At 52.8% G+C, this 6,763-nt stretch overlaps 1 long non-coding RNA gene across 4 annotated transcripts; it reads left to right on the top strand.

Annotated features, from left to right (window-relative positions):
• Window positions 1-322: 322 nt before the first annotated feature.
• LOC136393080 (uncharacterized) lies at window positions 323-6,497 on the top strand. 4 transcript variants are annotated; one of them, XR_010749059.1, is made up of 4 exons: window positions 323-1,073; window positions 2,010-2,264; window positions 5,739-5,851; window positions 6,018-6,497. It is a non-coding gene; the product is annotated as an uncharacterized lncRNA (long non-coding RNA). The 4 variants fall into 4 exon arrangements; XR_010749053.1 differs by adding an exon at window positions 1,685-1,794 and having other exon boundaries at window positions 5,739-6,497; XR_010749038.1 differs by having other exon boundaries at window positions 5,739-6,497.
• The last annotated feature ends 266 nt before the right edge of the window (window positions 6,498-6,763 follow it).

Here is a 6,763-nt window from a genome sequence, read left to right as displayed (position 1 = left end):
CAGTGACGGTCACTGTCGCGCAGATGAGCCCTTGCAGAGTGGACACAGTGAGTGATGGATACAGTGGAGTCTGCGTCAGTCCCGGCTGTGCCTCCGAGTGAGGGAACTCAGCGCAAGACACGTGGGTCATGACTTTCGCTGAAATCAAGCGAAAATAAACCATGTCCTGTTTCACTTTACACTCAGGTCCAGGAGACACAGGCCTGGGGGTGAACACGCCGGAGGAGAAATTCGGGGATGCGGTCAGCATACAGCCAGGGGGGTGGGGACGCCCTGGGGGAGGGGCTCGCACCCTGGGGGGTGGGCGGCTGCCTTCCGCGGAGCGGGCAGCGCACTAATGTTTGACCTCGTGGGTCATTTCGCAGATGTTGCGTCTTAGCGATTCCTGAGGCACTAGGGTTATGATGTATGCACTTTGCTGTACATTTCTTAAGTGTCACACTGAGGAAAGTTAACGATTATCCAACAGCAACGTCTGAACACACCAGGCAGCCGCCAGAAGAAATGCTGGGAGCAGTGATTCATCGTTGTTGTTGTGCGTCTGCAGCGGCCCACGCTCCGCCGGGGGGTTTGGAGAACATGGGAAGCGGCTCAGAGCTCTGAGCTGAGGAGGCCCCAGAAGGGAAACAGCAACGGGGCGGGCGAGTTCAGGCCGCCACCGCAGCCCTGACCACCACATCTGGGAAGGTCACCGTGGGGACACTCCTCCCTACCATCAGGCGTGGACCTGGCGCTAGGAAGACAGCTCAGTGAGCCCCCAGCATATGACCAGATTCAAGGGGGCGGGCAGATTGACCCAGCAACCCACTCAGGAGAGCCAAAGGCGCTGGGGGACAGCAGCAGTGACCGCTGGCCTCATTCAGACATCTGGTCATGAAAGCTTAGACACTGTCCTCCCCACCCCCCCCACCCCCACCACGGAAGGAATGTCCCAAGTCTCCTGCCCTCAGCTGAAGGTCAGAAAGGCAGAGTCTCTGTTGGTGCCTGGTTGCGACTCCTCTCCAGCAAGCTCTGAACAGCAGAGAGGACTCCTGCACCCCCACCCCCAGCACCCAACTGAGGCGCAGGGACAGGTGAGCAGCCCACACTGGTGAGGGGAGAGGGCTGGCCCCACGGTCCTGCTGATGGTTCTAACGTCCTGTACCTGTGACCCCGGGGTGTGCATGCTCGGACTGCACCTGCCAGTTCTTCTAGGGGTGCCCTGGTCCACCTGGGCCTTGGCCACTCCCTGTGTACCCCTCACCCACCTCACCCCGGCCTCTACTCCACCATCAAGCCCTCCCCTTGGCCAGAGAGAGACCCTGTCCAGCCCTGTGTTTTCCTTAAAATGCTGCCCAGGCCATTCCAGAGCCTGGACTTCACATGCTCATCACTCTGCTCAGACGGTGCTCACCGGATACACCCGTGCAGCATCCGTCTGAGGTCCTGGGCCCAGTAGAAAGCCATGTGAGGTGTCAGACCTGTTACCAAGTTGTTCTGTCCTCTCTGGTGATCAGTCCCTAGAAATCCATTACAGAAGGCTTGGAAAGCCCTGGCCAGTTGGCTCAGTGGTAGAACATCAGCCCAGCATGTGGAAGTCTTGGGTTTGATTCCTGGCCAGGGCACACAGGAGAAGCGCCTATCTGCTACTCCACTCTTCCTCTTCTCCTTTCTCTCTCTCTCTCTCTTTCCGCTTCTCCTGCAGCCGTGGCTCAAATGGTCAAGCATGTTAGCCCTAGCTACTGAGGATGGCTCCATGTCCTACCTCAGGCTCTAAAATAGCTCAGTTGCTGAGCAACAGGACAGCAGCATCAGGTAGGGGCTTGCTGGGTGGATCTGGTCAGGGCTTATGCGGAAGTCTGTCCTGCTGCCTCCCCGCCTCTAGCTGAATAAAATAAGAAAAGAGAAAGGCTCGGAACACGCTGAGCCCTCACGTGGCACTGGTCTTTACATACGCCACCTCGCCAGTGATCCCATGGGCTGGGGACAGGGACGGCCGCTGTGTGACCCCCCTGCCTCCTGCTGTGCAGGGACCCGGGGCTGGAGTCCGACTGGAAGAGAGCTGTCCCACTGGGCACCCGGGGAGCAGACAAGGGTGCGCGTCCACGCGGCGACCCTCCTGACCCTCACCGGACGCCTCCTCCTGGGCTCGTAAGGACGCCAGTGGGAGGGACCGGGTCTCCTCTCCTGCCCCACAGGTCCTCCACGGGGAGTGTCGTGTCTGTGAGGGGCCCACCCTTTTCAATATTCCAGTAGCCACAGTAAACAGAAACAATCAGACACGGGTAAGATTTATTTTAATGATCTATTTTATTGGGAGCAATGTATCCAAAATAATATCTCAACATGTAATCAGAAGATATTATTGATGAAAAATTTTAGGTCTTACTAAAAAGACCTTTTTTTCTTACCAGGCCTTCAAAATCTGAGGACACTCTCTACTGGAACGGGTCCCATTCCAAGGTCTCGGGGGCCACAGTGTCCCCATGGAGCTCGGCCAGCTGGAGGCTCTGAGAGGAGGGGGAGGCAGCTGGGGGTCCCCCAGGCTGGCAGCGAGAGGGCCGGGCACCCTTAGAAGACTGTGGGGAGGGCCGGGGAGAGGGGTGGCGGCCCTGCCCTGGGGTCTCTCAGGGGCGTGGGGCGCCGAGGGCAGGGTGGTGACCACTGCCGCTGAGTCACAGCACCCGCTTCTCCGCAGGTGACACACCTCTCTCCACGCTCATGTCCACATCTTTTCTTTTTTTTTTTGTATTTTTCTGAAACTGGAAACGGGGAGAGACAGTCAGACAGACTCCTGCATGCGCCCGACCGGGATCCACCCGGCACGCCCACCAGGGGCGGACGCTCTGCCCACCAGGGGGTGATGCTCTGCCCCTCCAGGGCGTCGCTCTGCCGCGACCAGAGCCACTCTAGCGCCTGGGGCAGAGGCCAAGGAGCCATCCCCAGTGCCCGGGCCATCTTTGCTCCAATGGAGCCTTGGCTGCGAGAGTGGAAGAGAGAGACAGAGAGGAAGGAGGGGGAGGGGTGGAGAAGCAAATGGGCGCTTCTCCTATGTGCCCTGGCCGGGAATTGAACCCGGGTCCCCCGCACGCCAGGCCGACGCTCTACCGCTGAGCCAACCGGCCAGGGCTCATGTCCACATCTTTTCATGGAGGGCACTGAGGCGGGAAGACAAAGTGTGTGATTTCAGTAAGTGCTGGGCCTGAGGGACACACCACCCTCCCACCTCTGTTTGTTCCACACACACAGCCTCACACAATTAACAACATTTTGCTATTTTTGTCATCCAGAATTCTTTTTGTCATTTTGTTATGTTGCCATTCTTTACCCTCAGTTTATGGCTTTACGCTTCATACCTGGCATTTACCTATATCGACAGCACAAATCTCATCTGTTCTATTTTGGAAACTGGAGCCACCGTGTGGCCCCCACACTTGTCACAATGAGAACATCCGTCCTGTAGGAGCCAGCTCCCACCTTCGTGCCAGAGTTGATCTTTCAACTTCCAGGAATGTGTGTGTCAGAGGTGACACAGCCATGAGTCCTCTGGCGAAAACCCTGGGGTAGGGAATTCCCAAAGCCCATCTCCCCAGCAATTAAGCTGGCAGAGATCACCGGGTACACGTGTTCAGCCTCTGGAAAGTACAGAAAGCTGGCAGCAACTAGACAAATGTTTTATCAAAAAAAAAAAAAGTGGGCCTGACCTGGGGTGGCGCAGTGGATAGAGCGTCGACCTGGAACACTGAGGTCGCCAGTTTGAAACCAAGCCCTTGTCAAGGCACATATGGGAGTTGATACTTCCTGCCCCCACCCATTCTCTCTAAAATGAATAAACAAACAGAAAAAATAAAGTGGGAACTCAGTACATAGCTCCCCAGCTCAGGGGCAGCCGGCCTTGCAGACGGCAGCCTGCCATTCATCTCAAACTCTTCCCGAAGTCTGAAGTGGAGGGATTGCTCCCTAACTCGTTCTGTAAGGCCAGCATCACCGCGATACCAAAGCCAGATAGACTACAACGGAAGAAAACCATAGACCAACAACCTGTATGAACAGAGACAGTAGAATCTTCAACAAAGTACTGGCAAACCGAATACAGTAGCATATTAAAAGGTTTATACACCACAACCAAGTGGGATTCACCCCAGAAGTGCAAGTGTAGTTTAAGAGATAAAAATCAATTCATATAACACACCGTCTTAATGGCATAAAGAAAAACACTATGTTGCCCTGGCCGGTTGGCTCAGTGGTAGAGCGTCGGACTGGCATGCAGGAGTCCCGGGTTCGATTCCTGGCCAGGGCACACAGGAGAAGCGCCCATCTGCTTCTCCACCCCTCCTCCTCTCCTTCCTCTCTGTCTCTCTCTTCCCCTCCCGCAGCCAAGGCTCCATTGGAGCAAAGTTAGCCCGGGCACTGAGGATGGCTCTGGGGCCTCTGCCTCAGGCGCTAGAATGGCTCTGGTTGCAACAGAGCAACACCCTAGATGGGCAGAGCATCGCCCCCTGGTGGGCGTTCCGGGTGGATCCTGGTCGGGCGCATGCGGGAGTCTGTCTGACTGCCTCCTCGTTTCCAGCTTCGGAAAAAAAAGAAAAAAAAAAAAAAAAGAAAGAAAAACACCATGTCATCATCTCAATTGCTGCAGAAAATGCATTTGACAAAATCCAACATCCATTCATGATAAAAGACCCTCAAAAAAGCAGAAGCAGACCGGTATTCCCTCAGTCTGACCGACAGAGGGGATTTAGGGAAAAACACGGCTCAGGTCAGAACCACAGGAGACGGACCAAAGACTAGAAATCTACTGGAGATGAGCAAAGTGACAGGGGACAGAGTCGGCCTCCACAAACCGCTAGCAACGAGCAACCTGGCGATACAGTGAAGAAGACATTTCACTTTTCATGGTGTCAAACACATAAAATACAATAAAACAGGGAGGAACTTAACCAGGTGGGTGCATGCTCCAATCTACACAGCCCTGCCACAGGGACTGGGAGCCTCAGTAAAGGAAAGTTCGTCTGGTGCTCAGATCCGACGAGCAGGTTCAGGGCAGCCACCCTCAGACTCACCACTGTTCTCCAGAAACGGATACGCTGACCTTGAAATGCGTCTGGAATTGTCAGGCCAAAAACAATATTATTATTATTATTTTAGATTTTATTTATTGATTTTTATTTTATTTTATTTATTTTTTTTTAAATATTTTTATTTTATTTATTCATTTTTAGAGAGTAGAGAGAGAGACAGAGAGAGAGAGAGAGAGAGGAGAGAGAGACACAGAGACACACAGAGAGAGAGAAGGGGGGAGGAGCTGGAAGCATCAACTCCCATATATGCCTTGACCAGGCAAGCCCAAGGTTTTTGAACCAGCGACCTCAGCATTTCCAGGTCGATGCTTTATCCACTGCGCCACCACAGGTCAGGCTTTTTTTTTTAATTTTTATTTATTCATTTTTTAGAGAGGAGAGAGAGAGAGACAGGGGGGAGGAGCTGGAAGCATCAACTCCCATATGTGCCTTGACCAGGAAAGCCCAGGGTTTTGAACCGGCGACCTCAGCATTTCCAGGTCGACGCTTTATCCACTGCGCCACCACAGGTCAGGCTATTTATTGATTTTTAGAGAGAGGAGAAAGGAGAGAGAGAAAGTGGAGGAGGAATGGGAAGTTTCAACTCACTCCTATGTGCCCTGACCCAGCAAACCCGGGGTTTTGAACCGGCGACCTCAGCATTCCAGGCTCACGCCCTTATCCGCTGTGCCACCACAGGTAAGGAGAGGCCAAAAACGATCCGAAAAAAGATAAACAATGCTGGGGCTTCCCACTTCCTGTTTGCAACGCCGACTACAGAGCTGCAGTAATGAGGACATGAGAACAGACATGTAGAGCAAAGAATAAAATTTTTAGAGCTCTGTGACGAACTGTTGCTTCTAGGGTCAATTTGTTCTCAACAAAGGTGCCAAGGCCTTCCAAAAAAAAAAAAAAAATGGTGCTGAAACAGCTGGATATCCACATGGAAAGTAATAATGTTTCATCCTTACCTTACAGATTATACAAAAATTAACCCTGAATGGACCAAAGACCCAATAGATGAGCTAAAACTACAAAACTATTAGAAAGAAATAGAGGCATGAACCTTTGTAAGCGTGGATTAGGCCACGGCTTCTTACCTATGACTGAAGCAACAAGAGAAAACAGGTGAGCTGCACTTTGGCAAATTAAAAATGGCAGTGCCTGGCCCAACCAGGTGATGGCTCAGTGGATAGAGCATCGGCCTAGGAAGCAGAGGACCCAGGTTCAAAGCCCCGAGGTTGCAGGCTTGAGCGCGGGTTTGCTGGCTTGAGCGTGGGATCATAGACATGACCCCCTGGTCGTGGGCTGGAGCCCAAAGGTTGCTGGCTTGAGCAAGGGGTCACTGGCTCAGCTGGAGCCCCCCATTCAAGGCACGTATAAGAAAGCAGTCAATGGCCTGACCTGTGGTGGCACAGTGGATAAAGCATCGACCTGGAAATGGTGAGGTCGCCGGTTCAAAACCCTGGGCTTGCCTGGTCAAGGCACATATGGGAGTTGATGCTTCCAGCTCTTCCCCCTTCTCTCTCTCTGTCTCTCTCTCCCTCTCTCTGTCCTCTCTAAAAATGAATAAATAAAATAAAAAAAAATTTTTAAATGTTAAAAAAAAACAACAGTCAATGAACAACTAAGGTGCCCCGATGAACAGTTGATACTTACCTCTCTCCCTTCCTGTCTGTCCCTATCTGTTCCTCTCTCTGTCTCTGTCTCTCTCACTGAAAAAC

Source organism: Saccopteryx leptura, chromosome 1 (assembly GCF_036850995.1).
Source record: "Saccopteryx leptura isolate mSacLep1 chromosome 1, mSacLep1_pri_phased_curated, whole genome shotgun sequence".
In the NCBI taxonomy this organism is placed as follows: Eukaryota; Metazoa; Chordata; class Mammalia; order Chiroptera; family Emballonuridae; genus Saccopteryx; species Saccopteryx leptura.
The sequence above is the reverse complement of the archived record's forward strand: the minus strand, read 5'-3'. Positions and strand labels throughout refer to the sequence as shown.